The 24,385-nt window shown below is 40.6% G+C and overlaps 1 protein-coding gene across 1 annotated transcript in view; it reads right to left on the reverse strand.

The window, feature by feature from the left end:
- Nucleotides 1-23,372, reverse strand: part of GNB4 (G protein subunit beta 4) — a 49,486-nt gene extending 26,114 nt beyond the window's left edge. Inside the window, exon 1 of the mRNA XM_037058781.1 lies at nt 23,139-23,372. The gene's annotated coding sequence lies outside the window, so the exon portion shown is untranslated. The remainder of the gene's footprint in view (nt 1-23,138) is intronic.
- Between the last annotated feature and the right edge of the window lie 1,013 nt (nt 23,373-24,385).

Genomic DNA, 24,385 nt, shown 5'->3' on the forward strand with positions numbered 1-24,385 from the left:
CCAACTAAAACAATTTTAAACTAACAATTTAACAGAAATCAGTTTGATATAAGCTTTTTCAATTACTGTAACTTTTTGACTAAGTTCTTTTCAACAAGAGTATTTGATTCATTTACCCCATTTTAGAAAACTGTCACAGTGAAAGCATTGTAAGTTGAGCAGAAAGCAGCATATCAGTTATCTTTTAAAAGTTCAGCTGTACCAGTTACAAATATCAAAAAATACCAATGGGCCACTGTATCCCAGCCAATTTATTAAACAAAGTGGAAAAAAAACCCACAGTTGCATAATTCAAACTGCCTTCTTCCTCTATTTCTTCAAATACCCACAGAATTTTTATTAAAGGAAGCATTATGTAGCCGGCACAATTATACTGCTGTGTTAGTGAATAGCTATTTCAATCTATATAAGACAAGGAAATACAAATATCTTAGCTACTAACAATTTTCATTCTGATTATGAAAGCATATAAAACAAAAATTTATTTTAAATTGCACTTAAAATTTAAGCATAAACTACTTTTGCTTACTAAGTCTATTCATCAGAAAAGTGAATTTCAAGTTTGTTACTATAATTATATCCATAATATTCTACTTTTCTCTTTGAAATTCTGATCTGTAATTCCTATACTTCATAAAATTCAAAACACCCTAAACCCATAAGGAATTGGGCCAAGTGTTTAAAGCTCTCATGATCATTCTTTCCAAGGAATTTAAATACACACTTGCCTATCCATCCCAAGTATTCCTTATACAGATATTCCCAGGTAGCTTTCTTTCTCAAGAAGTCAGCAAAAAATTAGAGCTGAATGGGTGAATGAATAAGAGAGAGAAACAGAAATTAGAGATGCTGAAACAGTAACACAGGCATTAAGGTTTTTTAAAAATATATTTTATTGATTATGCCATTACAGTTGTCCCATTTCCCTTCCCTTCATTCCCCTCCACCCTGCACACACCCCCTCCCCTACCATTCCCCCCCTTTAGTTTATGTCCACGTGTCACAAGTTCTTTAGATTCTATATTTCCCCTACTATTCTTGCCCTCCCCCTATCTATTTTCTACCTACCATCTATGCTACTTATTCTCTGTACCTTCTCCCCCGTTCTCCTCCTCCCACTCCCCTGTTGCTAACCCTCCATGTGATCTCCATTTCTATGGTTCTGCTCCTGATCTAGCTGTCCTCTTAGTTTGCTTTTGTTTTAGGTGTGGTTGTTAATAACTGTGAGTTTGCTGTCCTTTCACTGTTCATATTTTTTATCTTCTTTTTCTTAGATAAGTCCTTTTAACATTTCATATAATAAGGGCTTGGTGATGATGAACTCCCTGAACTTGACCTTATCTGAGAAGCATTTTATCTGCCCTTCCATTCTAAATGAAAGCTTTGCTGGATTGAGCAATCTTGGAACAATCTAGGTCTTTGGATTTCATGACTTGGAATACTTCCTTCCAGCCCCTTCTTGCCTGTAAGATTTCTTTTGAGAAATCAGCTGATAGTCTGATGGGAACTCCTTTGTAGGTGACTGTCCCCTTATCTCTTGCTGCTTCTAGGATTCTCTCCTTCATTTTAATCTTGGGTAATGTAATAATGATGTGCCTTGGTGTGTTCCTTCTTGGGTCCAACTTCTTTGGGACTCTCTGAGCTTCCTGGATTTCCTGGAAGTCTATTTCCTTTGCCAGATTGGGGAAGTTTTCCTCTATTATTTGTTCAAATAAGTTTTCCACTTGTTGCTCTTCCTCTTCTTCTTCTGGTACCCCTATAATTCAGATGTTGGAACATTTAAACATATGTTGGAGGTTCCTAAGCCTCTCCTAATTTTTTTATTCTTGTTTCTTCATTCTTTTCTTCCTTCTGGTCTACTCCCTTGAATGAGTCCCAGTTTCCTTTCCATCACTATTGGTCTCCTATGCATTTCCCTTCATTTCACTTAGGTTAGCCTTCATTTGTTCCTCTAATTTGTGACTAAAATCAACCAGTTCTGTGAGCATCCTGATCACAAGTGCTTTGAACTGTGCGTCTGATTGGTTGGCTATCTCTTGGTTGCTTAAAAGTATTGGCTATGGAGCTTTGAGCTGTTCTTTTGTTTGAGCCATAATGTTTTGGTCTGTTTGTGCCTGTTTTGTATGAAGGGCGGAGCCTTAGGTGTTCACCAGGGCAGGGCAACCCAGTTGCTGGGCTGTGACACTGTGTGTGGGGGTGAAGTCAGAGGGGCAATGACGTTTGTTCCAATCTCTCTTGGAATATGGTCCCCTCTGCTGCCTCCTGCAAGCAAATTGGGCCCTTCTGGTGCTGGTTCCCGGGTGTGTGGGCCTGTTCACCCTCCAGACCCTGTGGGTCTCTTCGACAAACTCTCTGTGAGCCTGGGAGCTTCTCCCAGCACCTTGACCCCGAAAGTTTTTCTAGTTGGTGCTTTTAAGCTTTAATTGCTGGCACTGGGGACCCGGGTTATACATCTGTCTCACTGCTCGCACCTTTGTCTGGTTTATCTGAGTGTGAATATGTGACCACGGTCAGCCAGCTGCCTTGTGCCCTCACTGGGTCCACCCATTGCCATCCCACACCTGGGATCTGCCAACCACCGCCTGCATGCCTGGGTCAGTTGGCCACTTTCCTGCATGTCCCCACTCCGCCAGCCGCTGACTCCACCCTTCTTACCAGTCTGGATGAATGGTTCGTTGTTTTTGGACTTCTGTACTATTCAATTTTCTGTGTTTTGGTTGCATTTTTGTTACTAAAACTTTGTTGTCTTTAAACTTGGTTGTGCGAGGAGGCACAGTGTTTCCACCTATGCCTCCATCTTGGCTAGAAGTCCCCAGGCATTAAGTTTTGGTTTTTTATTTTACTACCAAATTTCTCATTACATGGACCATCTTTTTTTTTTAAAGATTTTATTTGCTTTTAGAGAGAGGGGAACAGAGGGAGAAAGAAAGGGAGAGAAACTTCAGTGTGTAGTTGCCTCTCACGTGGCCCCCACTGGGGACTGGGCCTGCAACCCAGGCATGTGCCCTGACTGGGAATCAAACCAGCAACCCTTTGGTTCATAGCTCACACTCAATCCACTGAACCACACCAGCCAGGGCCTATAATGAACATCTTTAAGGCTTCTGAAAGCAAACCAATTCTGCCTCTTGCCAAGCAAAGGCAGTCTGTTATTGTTTCAGGAAACAAATAAGGTGCTTCTCTCAGCATCAGGTTTGTTTCCCTTCACCTAACTGTTATTTTCAAGCATAGTTCATTCTTTCACCAAACCTTGGCAGAATGCCTACTATGTGCCCAAGAATTGGGGCAACATGTGAATAAGATGTTGTCCCAGCTCTCCAGGGCTCTGCAGTCTAAGAAAAAAAACAGACACGGGTCCATATCCATTACCCTAAGCCCTAGGGCCAGATGCATTTCAGAATTTGGAAGTTTTTAGATTTTATTTTTTAAATAAGTTTTCAATTATTGATTTGAGGGGAGAAAGAAACATAGATTTTTGTTGTTCCACTTATTTATGCATTCATTGGCTGACTCTTACATGAGCCCTGACTGGGGATCAAACCCACAACCTTGGCATGTTGAGACAATGCTTTAACCAACTGAGCTACCAGGCCAGGGCTGAAGTTTTCAGATTTTAAAAAATGTGTTTGCCATATATCCCATAACACCCCAAATGGACCCCAGGGAAGCACTTCCAATATCAAGAAGGAGAACGGCAGCAAAATGTCAGCACATTCACAACCAGATGGGAAAAACACAGACTGGCAAGTTTCATGTTAGTTCAGCACAGGTTGTGGCCCCAGACAAGTTCAATCACATCAGGGTTTACCAGTAAATGATCTATTTTTAAAATTGCAGTTTTCAAGGCATTTTGGATATCCAAACTGTGGAAAAGAGGTTGTTAACCTGTCATATATAAAAGGAAGATTTTGGTACAAAAGCATAACAACCCAGAACTAAAATGATACCAAGTAGCAGTTGCCAAGCAAGAAATGACATTTATTGAACACTTCTTATTATGTGTCATGCACGGTTCAAAACTTCTCGTAGTAACTCATTTAACAATCTCAGATCAACCTTAAAAAGTAGGTGCTAATAGCTTCCTCATTCTACAAACAAAACTATGTTAGGAAGGTTATGGACCTCACCCAAGTTCACACAACCTAACAGATGGAATGTGGCTATGATCGCTTTGTGATCCCAGAAACCGTTTAACCTCTCTGAGTCTTAATTCTGTTATCCGTACAGCAGAGACCAATCTACCCCAGGAGATTGTTTTATGGATTAAACAATACACATTTACAAAATGTCCTTGGAGACCTGGCTGGTGTGGGTTAGTGGATTGGGCAACAGCCTGCAAACCAAAAGGTTGCTGGTTGGATTCTCAGTCAGGGCACATGTCTGGGTTGAGGGCCAGGTCTCTGGATGGAGGAGGGGGCGTTCAAGAGATAACATTCAGTGTTTTTCTCCCTCTCTTTCTCCCTCTCTTCCCCTCTCTCAAATAAATAATCTTACAAAAATAAATAAAATAAAGGAGGGCCCAGAACCATCCCATGCAGTCAGTCCACTCTGCAAACTGTCATCGGAACATTATATGAGAGTTCATTTGGCCCAGCATGGGCAATCTATGAAGGGGCTATAATCATAAACATGCCTCAGGCTGATATATATATATATATATATATATATATATATATATATATACACATATATATATGATGGATCAGTAAATATAACACTATCATACTTCAAACAAAAAAAGGAAAATACATTATCACCAGAAAGAATTCTCCTCACAGCCTCAGCATCCCAGTTAAGCAGCAATGTAGACACTTCTTTTTCTCAACTCCTTGAGAAGCTCTGGGGCCTCCTCCCTCCGTCTAGGGTCTGTGCTCTTCTGTTTTCTGGGAGAGGTATGAACTCTCATCCCTAGCCAATATGGACTCCTCTATATAGACCAGGATCTCTCATGGGGCCAGGAGAGGGAGAAGGACTCCAAGCAGGGAGAGGATAGGAGAAAACATCCAATCCTTTGAAGGGCTTCCTCGAACTCCAGCCATCTCCTGAAGGTACCTGACCCACCCCAGCAGCACTTTGCCCGTTCACACTCCAATGTCTACAATGAGGCACTATTACTAATGTTATACCCTGAGGGACTGTAAGGGAAGGAACAGTGATAACCGCTAATGTAACCAAATAGCTAGTCGGTGAGTGGTTCTCAGAGAGTAGCCACCAGAATCATCAGCATCACTTAGGAACTTTTTTGCTAGAAATGCAAATTTCCAGGCCCTTTCCCAGGCCTAAAGAATAAGAAACTCTGGGATTGGAGCCCAGCAATCTGGGTTTAGCCAACACTCCAGGTAATTCTGCTGATGCCTCCTGGAGCTCGAGAACCGAAGGTCTAAATTGTGGTTTACACAAGGACACAAATCTGAAGCCATGTGATTAGAGGAAAGCTCAAGCATGTACTCATGCATTAAAAAGTTCCTTTGAATGCCATTTATATTATCCTCCTGGTCAAACAAAACATCTAAGTACTTAAAAAAATAAAATGTTAGATGGAAATCATAATTATAGAATAAATCATTCCCATACTTAATGGTTTTCCATTTTGCTAAATTATTTCCCATTTCTGAATTGTGGGGGGAATGTTCCTGAAGTGTGGGTTCAGCATGTGAAAAGAAGCAATAGAGAAAAAAACATAGAAGGTCCCATATACAAATTCTCTACATCTCAACACTCACAACTTAAAATGTTTTTACAGAGCAATCATAAACAACTCTTTGGTGTATTTTGGGTGTATTTTGGGTCCTTTTCCTCAAGGGAAATAATACATCTGGAAAAACTTTGATTTTTTTTGGCAGCCATTATCACCTTTAAAATAATCTATTTGTCTTTGGTTCTGCTTTACTCTTTAAGAAACATGAGGACTCTAAAGTCTAGGGTTCGCATATTCCTTGGGTAGTAAGGAAATTTACTGTAGAGATACAGGACAGTATCTCTAATGAACAAAGAACCTAAAATCCTCAATAAAATACTGATAATCTGGATCTACCAATACATTAAAAAGATCATACGCCATGATCGAGTGGGATTCATCCCAGGGATGCAAAGATGGTACAATATTTACAAATCAATAAACAATACACCACATAAACAAAAGGAAAGGCAATAATTATAGCAGTAGATGCTGAAAAAGCATATGATAAAGTCCAGCACCCATTTATGATAAAAACACTCCGCAGAGTGAGAATGGAGGGAGCGTACCTCAATGTAATAAAGACCATATATGAGAAACCTATGTACAGCCAACATCATACTCAATGGGCAAAAACTAAAAGCTTTCCCTTTAAGATCAGGAACAAGACAAGGGTGTCTACTTTCACCACTCTTATTCGGCACAGTACTGGAAGTTCTATGAAATTAGGAAAGAAAAAGAAAGAAAAGGCATCCAAATTGGAAAGAAGGAAGTAAAACTGTCATTGTTCACAGATGACATGATAGTGTACATAGAAAACCCTATAGACTCCAACAAAAAACTATTTGACCTAATAAGTGAATATGGCAAAATAGTGGGATATAAAGACAATACTCGGAAATTTAGGGCATTTTGGACACCAACAATGAACTATTAGAAAAAGAAACTAAGAAACAAATTCCATTAACTACAGCAACAGGGAAAACAAAGTACCTGGGAATAAATTTAACCAAAGTGGTAAAAATCCTGTACTAGGAAAACTATAGAACAGTGAAGGAAGAAATTAAGAAAGACACAAGTAAATGAAAGCATTTACTGTGTTCATGGATTGGAAGAATGAACATCATTAAAATGTCCACACTACCCACAGTAATCTAAAGATTCATCACAATTCCTATTAAAATACCAATAGCATATTTCACAGATCCAGAGCAAGTATTTTAAAAATTTATATGGACTCAAAAAAGACCCCAAGGCCACATTAATCTTAAGAAAGAAGAACAAAGTAGAACAAAATACCTGATATTAAACTATACTACAAAGCCACTGTATTCTAAACACTGCCCCTGGAATAAGAACAGACACATAGACCAATGGAACAGAGAACTCAGATATAAACCCATGTCTCTATGGCCAATTAATATTTGACAAAGAAGGCATAAGCATACAATAAAAAAACATAGCCTCTTCAATAAATGGTGCTGGGAGAACTGGATTGGTACATGCAAAAAAATGAAACTAGACCACCAACATACACTATACACCAGAATAAACTCATAATGGAGAAAAGACTTAAATATAATCATGATACCATGAAACTCCTAAAGGAAAAAAACATAGGCAGTAAAATTTCAGATATTCCACACAGCAATATTTTTGCTGATATATCTCCTAGGGTAAGGGAAATAAAGGAAAAAATAAACAAATGAGATTACGTCAAACTAAAAAGCTTCTGCACAACTAAAGAAAACATCAAAATGAAAAGGGACCAACTGTATGGGAGAACATATTTGCTAATGATACTTCAGACAAGCATTTGATGTCTAAAATATATAACAAATTCATGCAATTCAACACCGGGAAGACAAACAATCTAATTAAAAAATGGGCAAAGGACCTGAATAGACACTTCTCCAAGGAGGACATACAGGTGGCCCATATGGGTGAAAACATACTCAGCATCACTAGTCATCAGAGGGAGCCAAATTAAAACCACAGTGAGACATCACCTCACACTGGTCAGAATGGCCATCATTAAAAAAAAATAGCGGCCCTGGCTGGTGTGGCTCAGTGGATTGAGCACGGGCCTTCGAACCAGAGTATCGCGGTTCGATTCCCGGTCAGGGCACATGCCTGGCTTGCGGGCCAGTTCCCAGCAGGGGACACACAAGAGGCAACCATACATTGATATTTCTCTCCCTCTTTCCTTCCCTTCCCCTCTAAAGATAAATAAATAAAATCTTTAAAAAATAGCCATCATTAACAAAACAAAAAAACAACAAGTGATGGCAAGGATGTGGAATAAAGAGAAACTTAGAACACCAAGTGCAGACTGGTGCAGCCACTGTGGAAAACAGTATGGAATTTCTTCAAATAACTAAAAATGGAACTGCCTTTTAACCCAGTGATTCCACTGCTCAGAATATACCCTAAATCTCGAATCACCAATTAAAAAGAACTTATGCAACCCTATGTTCATAGCAGTAGTTTTTACAATAGCCAAGTGCTGGAAACAGCCAAAGTGCCCATCAGTAGATGCGTGGATCAAAAAACAGTGGCATATTTACATGATGGAATACTATGCAGCAGTAAAAAGGAAGGAATTCTTACCTTTTGCAGCAGCATAGATGGAACTGGAGAATATTATGCTAAGTGAAATGAGGCAATTGGTGAAAGACAAATATCATATGATCTTACGTATAAGAGGAACCTAATGAATAAAATAAACCAATGAGAGAAATAGAACCAGAGAGATGGAAACATGGAAAGGACTGACAGCGACCTGAGGGAAGGGTGGAGAGGGATAATGATGGATAGAGAGGAACGGACTAGTCAAAGAACATGTATGAATAACTCATGGATGTGGACAACAGTGTGAGGACTGACTGTGGAGTGTGGGGGGTGGGCTGGGTGAAGGAGGGCAAAAGGTGGGGAATTGGGACAACTGTAATAGAATAACAATAATACATTAAAACATAAAATAAAATACAGAAATGAGCACTATCCTGATGTACTGTCCATCTAAATCACCATGTGATCCATTCTTCCACTTGATAAACGTGTATTTCACATCTACCCACAACAGGCATAGGAATGGACCCACTCCATTAAGAAAAGCAGATAAGTAATAACAATTATATTAGGATGCAAGTGCTACAATAGAGCACATGTTTAAAGTATTATGTCACCAAAACCAAATGTTTCATGAGAACAGTACAGGAAAGGTTTTCTTTGACTGTTATGCAATACACTTTGAAACCACTATCTGCGTATCTGCTGAAATCATTGTAGTGTGCTTGTATTTTTAGCTGTACTACCTCTTAAAGCACCACGTTTGATAAATTCTCTGCCAGCCATGTAAAAGAGCAGAGCTTTTCCTGTCTTAAAACAACATTCTCTAAGTAGAGACACCTCTAGTTTTAGGATTTCTAAGACTTTGTGAGCCAAATATTAGGAAAATAAATGATTTTGTAAATTACATATCATAACCTTATCAGCCTATCTTTTCCTATATGACTCCACCCAAGTATTATCATCTCTTGGACTTTTTTTTTATAGGACCATATGAGGTTCATCCTGTATCAATAAGTCCACATAGTCTTGTATCACTTTAAATTTTCTATTGATTCATTTTAGAAAGAGGAAGAGAGAGAGAAAGAGAAACATCAAGTTGTTGTTCCACTTATTTATGCGTTCGCTGGTTGATTCTTGCATGTACCCTGACTGGGGATGAGACCTGCAAGCTTGGAGTATCAGGATGACATTCTAATCAACTAAATTACCCAACCAGGGCAGTCTTGTATCATTTAAAAATCACATAATTTGTTTTTGTTTAACCAGGAAAAAAATCCTTAAACTTATTAGACTTGGTTACCTATCACTCTTAGTTATATCTAAAAAAAAAAATTAATGAATTTCACTGCTAAAGAATGAAAATACAAAAAACTGGGGACATGAGAATTCCACCTAGCAAATGTCTCAGTGCCTAACAGACGCCATGACCTAGCTTACTTGCTGACTGGGCTTCACTGGACAGATGGGACTTGTGCGGTTAACATATTCATGGCACAATAGCTGCAATTCCATGTATTCATCACTTTAAAAGAAGTAAAATATTTAAAGCTCCCAATAAGAAGAAGTTACCAATCATATCAGCTCTGTCAATGAGGTATCCAGACATGTAATATGAAAAATAGAGACATTCATTGAAGAAGATACAAGATATAAGAAACATTGTACATAGGCCAGTGATGCCTCAGTCCCCTTCAAAGTAGACACCTTGGGACTCACACAGTTCTCCCAATTGCCATCATCTGCCCCGTCATATTTTCCTGTATCTCATTGATGGTCTGAAATCTCTTCCCTTTCAAATGTGATTTTAGTTTTGGGAAAAGCCAGAAGTGATGGGGCACCAAATCTGGGCTGTAGAGGGGCTGAGTCACCTGGGTGATTTGGTGTTTCCCCAAAAAACTCTGCACAAGACATGATGCATGAACAGACGCATTGTCATGATGAAGCTGCCAATCACCAGCTTCCCATAGCTGTGACATTCTGAATCATCCCAATAGTTTCTGTGGGGGAATGTTAAGCTTAATGCAAAACTTGATGCAAATCTATTGCTCTATTTCCTCAGTCATTCTCATTCTGAATGCGATGGCCACACAGTGCACATGCTCACTCTACAGCATCTACTGCCCCCACTGACTCGTCCAGTGAAGTTGTCATTGTTCACACATGTGCATTCCAGTCCACTCTCTTTGGCTGCCAGGTTATATTGATGTCATACAAACCATTATTGTTATATGAACAATGGTTTGAGCTTTTCCAGACAGACCTCATAATTAGCACTCAGCGTCTTTCTCCCAGTGCAGTTTCATGCTCTCTAACACAAAGCCGTAACACCTAGGAACAAGATAAAAAGGTGGAAGTTTTACTAATTAAAAAGCAAGTGTGTGATATTGTTCTAAGATGATGCTACTTCAAGATCACACGTATTTACCGAGGTACCATGCAATTGCTCTCTTGGGTTTAGACCAACAGCTAATGAATAACCTTAATAACCCAGGCTAGCTATTTGGGATTCCACTCCATGCCCAATTCCTTACCCTCACCACTAACGTTCTCTGAATCCATCAGTCAAAGCGCGCTTGAACGGTGTGTTCGTGTTGGGTTACATGTAGTCACATTTAGCTCTCTTCTACTGCCGAGTTTCCTACTGATGTTTTCATCCTGCAGCACTAGCACCACATACCCCAGCATCGCCCTTCCGCAGCCTTAAGGGAACACACCCCACTCCTTACCCCTCACACTCCCATTATTACCTCTGACAGCCCCACAACGATGTTCCCTCACTGAAGCTCAGTTAGCACGTACCCTTGGGGGAAATCTACAGACCAACACTTGTCCTCTTCTTTACATCTGAGGGCACGGAGGACTCTGTGTGTGACTTTGAGTTTGTTTATCTCCCCCCAAAGATTCCATAGTGGCGCATAAATAATTAATACGCATAATGGAATCCCTTATTGATAAATTTTCATTGAGCAAGGTTAATATATAACCGTGAAAACTAATATCCAAGTTTAAATTTTTTAAAATTCCAACTGTTATTGCTTTTTACACCATATGGCAAGGAGACATTTTTCTAAGAGTTTATCACGTGCCCCACACAACCACAACAGCTTCCCTAGAAGCCCATTTAATAAGTAATGAACATAATGAAGAACACTGCTGATGAATTTCCATTTCCATTTTCCATTTAAATATATAATTCCATTTACAGAAGTCTAGAAAGTAAAAAAAATTTAAATTATTTTCTTATAAAAGCTGGTCTGTATAACCCTCATTAACTATATTAAATATAATATACAATCTATGTCATATGCTAATTACACAACGAAGCCTTAGTCAGCTTAAGATGCACTAGTGTGTTTTAATTTTACATTACCAAATAGTTAAAGCCCAATTTTTGTACTTGAAACAATTTCTGGAATTGTTTAAGTGAGGAACTCAAAAATTGAAAGGGAAACTTCCAGTCAAGATGGAGGCATAAAGAAACACACTTTACCTCCATATACAACTATAGCAAAAATTATAACTAGACTACAAAACAAGCATCACCCAGAATTATCAGAAAATCCAGCTGTATGGCAGTCCAACAACCAAGGATTTAAAGCAGCCACAGTTGTCCTGACAGGTAGGAGGGCAGAGACACAGAGATTCACAGAGAGGTGGAGTGGCACAGAGAGGCAGTGGAATGGGCAGCCCCACATTCATGCGTGGTGGATAACAATCAAGAGGGACACCCTGGGAGCAAGCAATGCCAGCCCAGATGGGATCATCCAGCCCAGGGTTCCAGAGCCAGGAAGATCAGTCCCCATAACTTCCGACTGTAAAAACCAGTGGGGATTGGGGTAGCAAAGAAACTTCAGGATTCTCAAGAGATTCTTCTTAAAGGGCCCCAATGAACTTAGGACTAGGCAGACCCACTTGCTCTGGGATTCAGCACCAGGGCAACAGCTGGAAGGGCACAGTGGCATTCGGGGAGAAAGTGAAGTGCAAATGCTGGGGAGACAGCTTCTTCAGGGGCAATCTCCAGAGGCCAGACAGCGTCCCCTCTTTGAGCCCTCCCCAACACAGAGCCACAAAGCAGTGAAATGGGTTGCCCCACCCAGGCAATGACCTCAGGCTCCACCCCACACAATTTACAGGTGCCTTTTCTACAATGAGCCACACTACTAAAACAGTGAGTCAAAGCAACTCTACCTAATACACAGTAACAAACACGGGGGGCGGGGGGGCTGCCGAATTGAGAGATAAAGTAATATGGCCCAAGTGAAAGAACAGAGCAAAACTCCAGGAAAAGAACTAAGCAAAATGAAGATAAGCAACCTAATAGATGCAGAGTTCAAAACAATAGTTATCAGGATGCTCAAAGAAATCACTGGGTACCACTACAGCATAAAAAAGACCCAGGCAGAAATGAAATTTGCATTAAGTGGAATGAAGAAAAATCGATAGGGAACCAACAGTGGAGGGTATGAAGCCGAGAATCAGATCAACAATTTGGAACCTAAAGAAGAGAAAAAGCATTAAATCAGAACAGCAAGAAGAAAAATGAATTTTAAAACAACAAGTAGAATAAGGAGCCTCTAGGACTTCTCCAAATGTCCCAACATCCAAATCATAGGGCTGCCAGAAGGAGAAGAGGAAGAGCAAGAAATTGAAAACTTATTTGAAAACATAATGAAGGAAAACTTCCCTAATTTGGGGACGGAAATAGACATGCAAGTCCAGGATGCACACAGAGTCCCAAACAAGTTGGACCCAACAAAGACCACACTAAGACACATCATAATTAAAATACCAAAGTTTAAAGATAAAGAGAATTCTTAAAAGCAGCAAGAGAAAAGCAGAGAATTACCTACAAAAGAGTTCCCATAAGACTGTCAGCTAATTTCTCAAAAGATACTTTACAGGCAAGAACAGACTAGCAAGAAGTATGAAAAGCAAGGACCTGCAACCTAGTATCTACCCAGCAAAGCTATCATTGAGAATCGAAGTGCAGATAAAGCACCTCCCAGTCAAGGTAAAACCAAAGGAGTTCATCATCACCAAGTCATTATTATATGAAATGTTAAAGAGAACTGTGTAAGAAAAAGATCAAACCTGTGAACATTAAAATGGCAACAAATTTACAACTATCAACAACTGAATCTAAAAAACAAACTAAGCAAACAAGCAGAACAGGAACAGAATCATACATATGGAGATCATTTGGAGGATTATCAGCTGAGAGGGGAAGGAGGAGAATGAGAGATAAGGTACAGGGATTAAGAAGTACAAATTGGCAGGTACGGAATAGATAGGGGGATGTAAAGTACAGTGTAGGACATGGAGAAGCCACAGAATTTATATGCATGACCCATGGACATGAACTAAGGGAGGGGACTGCTGGAGGGAATGGGGGTACCAGGTGGAGGCTGGCCAAGGAGGAAAATTGGGACAATTGTAAGAGGATCAATAAATATATTTTTAAAATTTGAAGGGAAAAAAATGGAGTCAAGCCATTGCTAGATGTCACCATAACAAAAATATCAAATTTTCCTGGGTGAGAACCCAGAGATTACTAGCTCTTTGAGCACAGGGACCATTATTCTCATCTTTGTCCCTCCCAAGGTAGGGTCCTCAGTTTATGGTACGGATTCTCTATAGTTAGGACTTGTTCCAGGTTAGATGATGAAGCAAAACCTGCAAGGCTCCTAAAAACTAGATATTTTTGAGTAGGTAAAAATGACAGTTAAGGGTAGTGATCACCAAATGTTTATATACTACAAAATTACAAAACTAAATCAACAGGAGAGCAGTGTGGTACGTCTGTAAAATGAAACATTATGTGCCTATTAAAAACAGAACGTTAGAGCTCCAAGTACTTGCAAAGATGCCAACACTAATGCTACCCTCCGAACAAACGCTCCCTCTGGGGGTTCCAACTGCAAGTGCAATACATAAGCATCCAGTGGGAGTCTGCCCTGACCCAGCAAAGTATATGCTGCGTGTCCTTGGTCATAACTATAGGGCACAGGAACCAAATCTGCTCAAACCAAAATGGGGGTGGGGGGTTAAAGCTATATACCACATTAAATAGAAAACGTAGACCTTAGGAAAATTTTAATATTATTTTAGCAAGTCAGTAGTACACAAGTGTTGACATCATGTGATGTCTACTTCAAAACGTTAAATAAGATGTAGTTCTCAGCAATCTCAGAAAAAGGGGCTCTCTGTGATGCACGCTGGAAAGTGGCGTTGAGAAACTTATCGAGCACTTTTTTTTTGACACAACGCTTGCACCAAAGGAAATTCTTTGGCGCCTGTACCACACAGAGGACATTAGCAAAACGTAGTGAAGCAGCATAGTTCAGCGTGCTGCCTCGAGTGCCCAAAGGCTGGGGTCTGAATGCGCCTCCTCCAGAGGGCTATGCGAACGGCCATGTAGAAGAGTCGACAGAGGCCAACTGACTTTCTTATGACAGCTGGGAGAAAGATGCCTTTGAACTAAACAAGGGAAATATTTAAAATATTTTAACAGCATCAAGAGCGAGTCTACTCAGGACCAATTTTGAATCTTGAATCAATCCATGGAGGAGGATTTGCCTGGAGGAGGAAGGGCTTTTACAAGTCATGAGAGTTGTCCAGAAATTGGACAGGTTGCCTCATCAGAGAGTGAGCACCCCATCACCAGGAGAGGGCAAACAGAAGCAGGTTGTTCAGGTGGCAAGATGTCTCTGAAGGGCTCAAGCATGGAAAAGAGATTTGGGGAGAGGTGAAGGGCTTGGTACTGGGTCACCTGTCAGATTCTAATGTGAAATGATAAGTATCGCTGGGTTTTGAAACGAGACAGACAGAGTTTTGGATTCTGGCTTTGGATATTTATTATGTGGCATCGGTCGACCTCCTGTCCTGCTCTGTCTGTAGCTCAGTCTCTTCATTCAATTCAATGGAGATGAGAATATTACGTAACTCACTGATTTGCTGTGAGAGTTTAAGTTAGTGCATGGGGGCAACATGCTCATCACAGTGGCCATTGGAACATGGTCTCAACAAATAATATCATGATTTTTATTTTTAAAATATATTAATAGAAAAAAGTATTTTTAAACAGAAATTATCTGAAATTATCAAAACATTTTGCAGTTTAAATAGTTGTATTTTTTCATCTAAGTCAGAGATCTCTTCAGATCTAACTATTGCCTCTTTTCTTCCTTTCTAATTTTATTATGATTAATCTATGGGCTAAGCTAAAATTAAAAATTTTTAATCTTTGTATTTTAAAAGTAAACTATCCAGTTTGTGACCGAGGTTCTTCCATCTTCGTTTCTTCCTACCCGACTATTGACCTGCTGCTGGTCCGTATTACCTCCACCAGAGGGCAGACAAGAGAAAGATGAAACTGCGGGAAACAACGCTGGTATCTCGTTGGCTTCCAGAGCAGCTTTGGCAGTGGCACCGGAAAACTGTAAACGGCACTAACGTGCTAAGATTCCCTGAGACAGTCCTCTTCATTTGAAATAGGGTTAGAGAAAACACAGCAAAAGAGTTGGCAAGCATCAATTCAGGTAGCTATCCATTTAGTTAAATATCTGAGTTCCCGCCACTCCCACAATCGCCACGCTGCTAGGACTAAATGGTAATCGGAAAAAATACAATAAAGAGTAAATAAAAAAATAAATAAATAGCTGAGTTCCAAACACATATCAGGCACATTCCAGGCTCTAGGGGTTCAGCAGCAAACAAAATAAACAAAAGCTCCCGTTGTCATGGAGCTTTATTCTATATCTGTCTAGGAGAAAGATAACCAAGCCCATAAATAAATGACAATTTTGAGTACAGATAAGTACAATCCAGGAGAAAAAAAAAATACTGCAAGAAACTAGAAGGTGACAAGGACGACTACTTTCAAATAACTTAACCTAAGTAAAGACCTGAATGAAATGACTGAGTGACACATGCGATAAATGGGGTGGGAACAGCAGTCCAGGTAGAAGCAATAGTACCTGCAAAGGCCCTGAGGCAGAAGCCAACCTGGAGTGCTGCTCAATCAACAGCAGACAGGACAGTGAGGCTGGAGGGAAGTGAGCAAAGCAGAAACCATTAGGCAGGTGAGCAGCAACCCAGCCATGTGATCACGTAGGCCTCCTGACCATAGGGAAAACTTCACACTTTATCTAACAGTATTGGGTTCAGATGACTAAGAGATATAATCTGATTGCCTTACATCTTTTGACGTGTGTGCTGGCTGCTGGGAGATAGAGATTGGAAGTTGAAAGACTGGTTAGCTACTGCAATAATTCAGGCCAGGAAACCTGGTGGTTTGACATGGAGGAGGGGCAGTGGAGGTGATAAGAAAGAGCCAAATTTGGAATAATTTTTAAGTTAAGAGTCCATAATACTTGCCAATGGAGCAGCAGATATAGGATGAGTAAACAGGGGAATTAAGGATAACTCAGGATTTTTAGCACAAGTGACTGGGTGGGTGGTGGAGCCACTCGCTGAGATGGGGAGAGTAAGAAACCACAGCCAGAGAGGCAGGATGAGAACAAGAGTCACTGGTCCCAGAAGCCAAGGGAAAAAATGCTTCCATAAGGAGGGAGCTCTATCTGTCTATCACCCACATCAGATGTGGCCAAGAGATCTAATTTGGCAAGAGTGACGTCTCTGGTGACTCGAGAAGAATGGTCTTGTGGCACACCAAGGATAAAGTCCCTGCTGGCCAGGGCAGGGCGGGGGGATGGGGGGGGGCTGTTTGGAAGAAGACAGGAGATGAGGAGTGGAGGCAGCCTACATGAAACCTTTGAAAGACTTTTGGGGAACATCTTTAAAGGCTTATTTTTAACTTTTCATTTTTTTTAAATTTCAAACTTAAAGTGCTAAAGTGGTATAGTAAACACTCTTATATCCTCACCTAGAATCACAAATTGTTAACATCTGCCATATTTGCTCTATCTTTCTCACTCTCTCTACACATATTATCACGTATCCATTTGAGAGTATATTGAAGATCCGTTGACGCTTTACTCCTAAATAATTTACCGAATATCTTCTAAAAAGGGCATTCTCATATAGCTGTAACACAACCATCAGATTCAGGACACTTAACATTGATACAATACCATTATTTATTATACAATACATATTCAAATTTTATGTCCCAATAATATTCTTGAGCAACCTGGATTTTCCAATCCAATCCAGGATTACGCATTGCGTTTCACGGTCAGCACTCTTAAACTTCCTTTAATCCGGACCACTTCCTTGCCTTTCTCTGTCTTTCTGCACAGTAACACACTAGAAGAGTACAAACCAGTTACTTTGTAGAATAATCCTCAATTGCGGTTCCTCGAGCATTTCCTTGTGGTTTGATTTTGGTTATGAATTTTAGAAATACTACAGAAAAGTAATGATGTCTGTACATCAAACACATCAAGAGAAGTATGTCTATCCCACTACTGGTGATGTTGTTTGATCTACTTTGATCAGTTGGTTGAGGTCGTGTTTGCTAGACTTTTCCACCGTGAAGTTCTTTTTCCCTACGATCATTAACTTCTAAAGAGATCACAGGAAATAGTATTACTATTATTTTCTCTACCCAACTTTCTCCATTAATAGCACTAGCCCGACTTCACCATGATAGGCACCAACTGTTGACTTCTGTTGTCCTTTCCACACTTTTTTATTGACGGTCTGTTTAGCTGGGCTTTCCCCCTTTCCTCACTTTATTTATTTATCATGGCTGTGACTTCTCATTTTATTCAATGGGTTATAATCAATTGTTACCTTTATAATCAATTCATTTTGTTGCTGAAATTTTCCCAGTATGACCATTCAAGTTAGCCCTATGTCCTTTTTACAGGCCTCTGTCAATTTTTTCGACACTCCTTTGTGTGTTAGGCTCATCTTACCCTTTCCCTGCCCCAGCTCTGGCTGGAACCAGCCACTGTGATCTGAGCACTAGTTATGCTAAATGCTGCTAGGACGCCATCGTTTCTAGTCCCTTTCATTAGACAAAACTGGGATATCTATGCGTATGTATTTATGAATGTGTGTACATTTTAATCACAAATTCACATTAATAAACCTAATCCCAATCCAACACCAAGGAGTTCTTCATTGCCTTCTTCCATTTCTCATTTTTATATCCTTTCTCCCTCAGTTAAAACCCAAGGTTCCCAAATATCAATAAGCTTACTCATTTGCCCAATCCTACAATATAGACAACATAGTGTCAGAACTGCTATGTCTCATCTTTACCACTATAAGTAATAGATTATTACACAGGGTTCAAGATTTTTTTTGAAAGTCCTTTTTATCTTTAGATTAAAGGTGTGTATATAGTCAAAGTTCTATGTTAGAAACATACTTGGACTCATTTTTTTCCTGAGAATTGATATTATACATTGAAATACATTTGGTTCATTTGTTGCTATTTGTATTCAGTTTGCAGGGTGCAGGCTTTTCCCCACCCAATCTTGTTAATTTCATTTTTGAACATATAAAACACTGACAAGTTTCCAAAACTCAAAACTATACAAAAAGGTATAATCAGAGCCATTTTCTCCATTATCCCTTTTTTTAGTTCCTACCCATCCCCTGTAGTTAACTATTGGGTTGGCCAAGAAGTTCATTTACTTTTTTCCATACAATGGCTCTAGTAGTGCTTAGTTGTCTTTAACTTCATTCAGAACAATTGTTAGGCTGCATTGTGACAGCTTTCAAAGCGCACATTTTTTAAAACAATTATCAAAACTATTGGATTTTTGTGTATCCATTTTAATATTGAAGATGGTAGACAATAAGTAACATTTTGGTGTATTATGCTTTACTATTTTAAGAAAGGTAAAAACGCAACTGAAATGCAAAACGAGATTCCCGCAGTGTATGGAGAAAGTGCTATGACTGATTGAATGTGTCAAAAGTGGTTTGCAAAGTTTCTTGGTATCACTGACATTGTGGCCAAATAATTCTTTGCTGTGGGACTGCATTGGAAGATTGTTGGCAGCACCTCTGACTTCTACCCACTAGAAGCCAATAGCGGAAGACAGCCAACACACTCAAAATATCCAAATCAATGAAGTTATTGGTGAATATGAAAAATTTGTCTTTTATTCTATGGAAAAAACATAATGGATCTTTTTGCCAATCCAATAGTTTTTGGCAATCAGTCCTATATTTATTTTCATTCTATGAAAAAAAAAACTATGCTTTCCACATGTGGAGTGGAGAAATGGGGCAGAATACTGGATCAAGAAAGAATCTTATTTAAGATGAGAGATAGCCCTGGCCAGGCGGCTCAGTTGCTTGGAGCGTCATCTCATTAACCAAAAGATTTTGGGTTTGATTCCTGGTCAGGGCATATACCTACGTTGCAGGTTCAATCCCTGGTCAGGAGCACACAGAAGGCAACTGACTGGTGTTTCTCTCTCACATCAATGTTTCTCCCCCTTCCCTTCCTCTCTCTATAAAATCAAATTAAAAATATCCTTGGGTGAGGATTAAAAAAAATAGATGGGAGCCATAACTGAATATTTGTATAATAATGTAAATGATTCCATAGAAATTGAAATTGAAGCTGCAGGAGGGATGAGATAATTACAGGGAGAAATAGCCATCCAAATATCTTCTGGTTTAATTTGAGGGATATCAAAGGGTTACCAAATTCCAAAACAGATTAACACCCTGTTTGTAATCATCCCAATTAGTTATATCTATGGCTCTAGAGAACCCACACTGAAATGGGGTTATTATTTTGGAAGAGTAATTGAACTACCACTACCTTCCACTAATGTCAATAAAAGAAATTCTGCCATAGCAAGAGGGACATTTTGAACTCTAAGCTAGACATTTAATCAGAAATAAAAAAAAAAAACAGGCCAGAGGAGAATGGCAGATGTGAGAATCTGTGTAATAACACAGATGAATAATAATGATCATGCTGGAAGAACAAGCCTACATCTCTAACATGTCTTGGAAAAGACATTATATTACAAATATGCTAATGACTTATGCTAGTAATTGAGGACCATTCCTCATGCCCTGGCTCTAAGTCAGTGTGGCACAGAGAGCATGGACTCCAGGGATGGAGAGGTCTGGCCTTGACTCCCAACTGAGTTCCTTAACTCCATGACCACCGGCACAGCTCAGAGGTGGCCTCCTTACCTAGAGAAGTGTGTGACACCTTTCTTGCCAAGTCAATGTGAGATATTAATCGAATAATGCATAGCACTGCCCCTGACCCAGATGTTCAATAGACAGATGTTCTTATAATGAATGCAGATTAAACTAGTTAGCAAGCTAAAGAAACTAATCACACAGTGAACTTCAATACATGCCTGAAAGAAATCAGAGAAATCACACCATCCCAGGCAGTATTTGGTAAGGGAAGAAAAATGTCTAACTTTTACTTGCACTTCTCAATTTTCAAAATGTCCCAGAGACTATTTATAAAGTGTAAAAACATGTGCTGACATACTAAAGTGCCAATGACTTAAAAGAAACAGTTCTAGGGAGATGTCAATTAAATGGTACAAATTTCCAGTTAGGAGATGAGTAAGTCCTGGGAATCGTAGGTACAGCATGGTGACTATGGTTAACAATACTCTATTGCACGATTGAGCGTTCCTAAGAGAGTAATCTTAATATATCCTAAATGCCCTCAGCACCCCCCAAAGTAATTATGTGAGGTAATGAATGTGTTAACCTTATTGTGGTAATCATTCTGCAATATATATGTGTATCAAATCATCACATTGTACATCTTAAATGTAAACAATGTTATATGTCAATTATATCTCAGTAAAGCTGAAAAAATACTAAAAGAAGCAATTCTTCAGGTTAACAAAGAGAAATGACTCAGAATAACTTCTTAAATAATACCTATGGCTCACAAAGACATAAATCTAAATATATTACAGCCATATGAACTAATTTTATAATTTTACAAATATGCACACACAAGAGAGTTAACCATGTTCAGAAAACAACATTTAAAAAATTTCTATTTCAGTTCCAAATTCATCTACAAACCAAAATGCAACAAAGAAATCTTAAAATGATCTTTAACCAAATACTGAAACACACAATAAACTTTCAGACCTCTGGGCAAAAAAAAAAAAAAAAAAAAAAGAGCTCTGTAATAAATCTAACTGACGGTAACCTCACAGAACAATCTGATCAGAAATTCCTGACTGGGCAGGTCATGATAGGTAGTTACACCTCAGGGCTGTAATTGCTCAACTAAAAGGTCATCTTCGCCTCCAGCAAGCCCTGGCCATTGTTCTTGGGCACTGAGGTTAACACACATTTGAAATGCCCTTTTCAGACGCCCTCAAGAGTGCACGTAACCTTGTTTAACTATCCTGCAATCCAGCAATTTTCAACTGGTGTGCCCCAAGAATTTTAAAAACTTACAATACCTGACTATTCGATCAAGGGCACTGACCTCTTTCCCCTGAGATGGTCACATTTTTAAATGACAACAGCCAACACAATAGCTGTCCAGTGTGAATGAATCAAAATTATACCTATGTTTTGTCAGATCAGAACAAATACATATTTTTTGGTGTGCCACAGAATTTTCGTAATTATTTTATGTGTGGCATGAGAGGAAAAGGCTGAAAGCCTCTGTTGTAATCCAACCACAGTGATTTCCCTGCCTTTTTTCTTCCACAGGTTCCTTCATAGGGTTCCTTAGTTCCCTCCTTAATTCCAAATGTGTAAAAGAAACTGCAAAACCATAATTCTCCAGAAGCATTTGACATCTTGCTTCCCCACATGTAGTCAATTTGGCTCAAACAAACTCATAAAAAATTCTCTACAGCTTTGGACAGTCTTATGTCGACAGGGCCTAACATCAGTAATAACCCCAAAGCCCCACACGGAAGTCTTACACTCTGCCTGGCAGAGACTCGAGGCATGCAATCATGTGTACACAGACCTTTGTTTTCCTCCTGACTAGAAATCACTTCGCTTTCATCTTAAATAAGCAGTGTGCGCTCCATCTCTATTCTACCGATGTACTTAAAGGTCACCATCTCGGTTTACAACACGAAAATGGGCTGATACACCCCAGATCGAATCAACAATTAAATGTCTTAAGAAAACTTCCCAGTAGGGTGCTAATCCACAGGCTGGCTGTTTTGCCAGTGGCGGAGAGGCAGGCAAATGCGGCCACATCCTTTACCAGAAGAGAAAAGGAGTGGAGAAAGGGGAAGAGAGATGCGAAATAACAATGCACTGCTTCTATAAACAAATGAACATCTGCTTTTAAGCTCTTGGAAAGTCAATCTTCTCTTACCACATAACAAAAAAATTTCAAAGTATAAGCTAATCATTTGTGTTTTGCAGCAGAAAAAGAATGTGAGGATTAAAGGAAAACATTTTATTATGTACTGAATTTACGAGTGTTTGAAATCCATTAATTTCACCCAACCACTCCCAAAATGCTAGGGCATCATATCGTTTCCAAAATAAATTTAACACGAAACCAATGGGCTCATTTTTAGTACTCGGAGAACTTTTCTGAGCTTTCACAGAGCTCTCCACCCAATTACCCTTCTGGGCAATCCCAGATAACCGGTTTTTTCAGAACGATCTCTCACTCTGCCCCAGGAGGCCAGGGTTCGAGGCGTCGAGAGAAACCTGGGGGTCACGAAGCTAAGGATATGGACGGTCCCCTCGCTGGAGCAGAGCGCGACTCAGGCGCGCCTGTCCCGTCCCTCCCCGCCAGGGTCTACCGCTCAGAGCCCCTAGTCTCTGATTCAGGAGAAGCCCAGCTGGCCCCGCGCCGCTCCCCGGGCCGGTTCCGGCGGGGCGGCCCAGCGACGCCTCACGCCCCCCGTGGGAAGCCCGCGATCCCCCGTGGGGCGCACCGACGAGCCGACGAGCCGCAGCTCGCTCGGGCACCGCCTACCTAGAGTGAGCTCCGGCCGGCGTCGACCAGGCGCTGCCCGAGTCCGCTGGGCGCTCAGCAGCCCCACGCGCGCGGAGCTGGCGTGCAGAGCGCAGAGCACCGCTGAGACCAGCGCCGCGGAGATCCGCCGGCCACACCCAGGCCAGCGCCGCTCAGCTGCCAACTCTGCCGCGCGCGGGGGCCGGGGCGGGGACGTGGCAAGAGGCGCGAGGCGCGAGGCGCGAGGCGCGCGGAACCAGCGCGAACGCGCTGCGGGCGCGAGCAAGCCCTGGAGCGAGCGCGGGGCCTGGGTGGGGGGCGAAGGGAGGGGACGCAGAGCGCAGCTTCTGCTTCCTATTTTTTGTCTCGTTTCCTGCCAGAAGAAGAAAAACATTAATTCCCGGGCAGTTTCGTTTTCTTGTCGGCGTGGCGCCTGGACGCCGGCGCACACTTTTGAGTAGGGCCCAAGTGGTGTGGCCAGTTTCCTTCCTGGTACCGCAAAGCCTCAGCTGGCCAGTGGGCAGGATAGGGGGGCTGGCTTAGAAGACCCCGATGTCTCATTTAGATTTAACATTATGAAATTGCAAATGTAAGAAAGTAAGCTGAAGTCCAGAGTTACACAAAACTGCATTGCAATCCCAGGTCTACCGTCGCTATTTGTGCGACTGGACCTCGTCAGGACTTCCATTTCCTGGTTGAAAAATAGGGGAAATGGCATCTGCTTGATACAGGTGCTAAAATACTTAATGAGATAACATTTACACAAGAGCCTTCCTCTGAATAAATGATCAATACTTGGAAGTTATTCCTCACTACTGTCCCTGGATGAGAGCAGGCCTTTCAAATAACCCTGTCACGTCGCTCGTCTCTGCCTTAAACCATCCTAGGCTTCTCAACCGGCCTGATTTCCCCCCCATTTTTCTGGGTATTAGATGTTTAAAATGTCATAAAGTGAATGCATCTACCCAATTTACTCGCTCTGAAGTCAGTACCCACCGAGGGAGCGGTTTTCCTTTCTCCACCCCCATCTTTCTTCTGAGTTAATTTCAGTTTGGACACACTGTTGCTATAGCATTCCTTCTCTGACGTCAAACAATTTAAAGAAATAGCCCTGGGTAAGGAAAACCGCAGAGGAGCTCTTTGTGGAGTTTCCCTGCTGGAGAACGATTTGAACGATACCATAAGTGAACTTGAACCCCTCCACAGCCTTCCATTCCTTCTTCAGCAGCTTCCCATTATGACCTGGAATAAATCTCTCAGCGCCTTAA

This window comes from Sturnira hondurensis, unplaced genomic scaffold, assembly GCF_014824575.4.
Source record: "Sturnira hondurensis isolate 20B ecotype Veracruz unplaced genomic scaffold, ASM1482457v3 Scaffold0010173, whole genome shotgun sequence".
In the NCBI taxonomy this organism is placed as follows: domain Eukaryota; kingdom Metazoa; phylum Chordata; class Mammalia; order Chiroptera; family Phyllostomidae; genus Sturnira; species Sturnira hondurensis.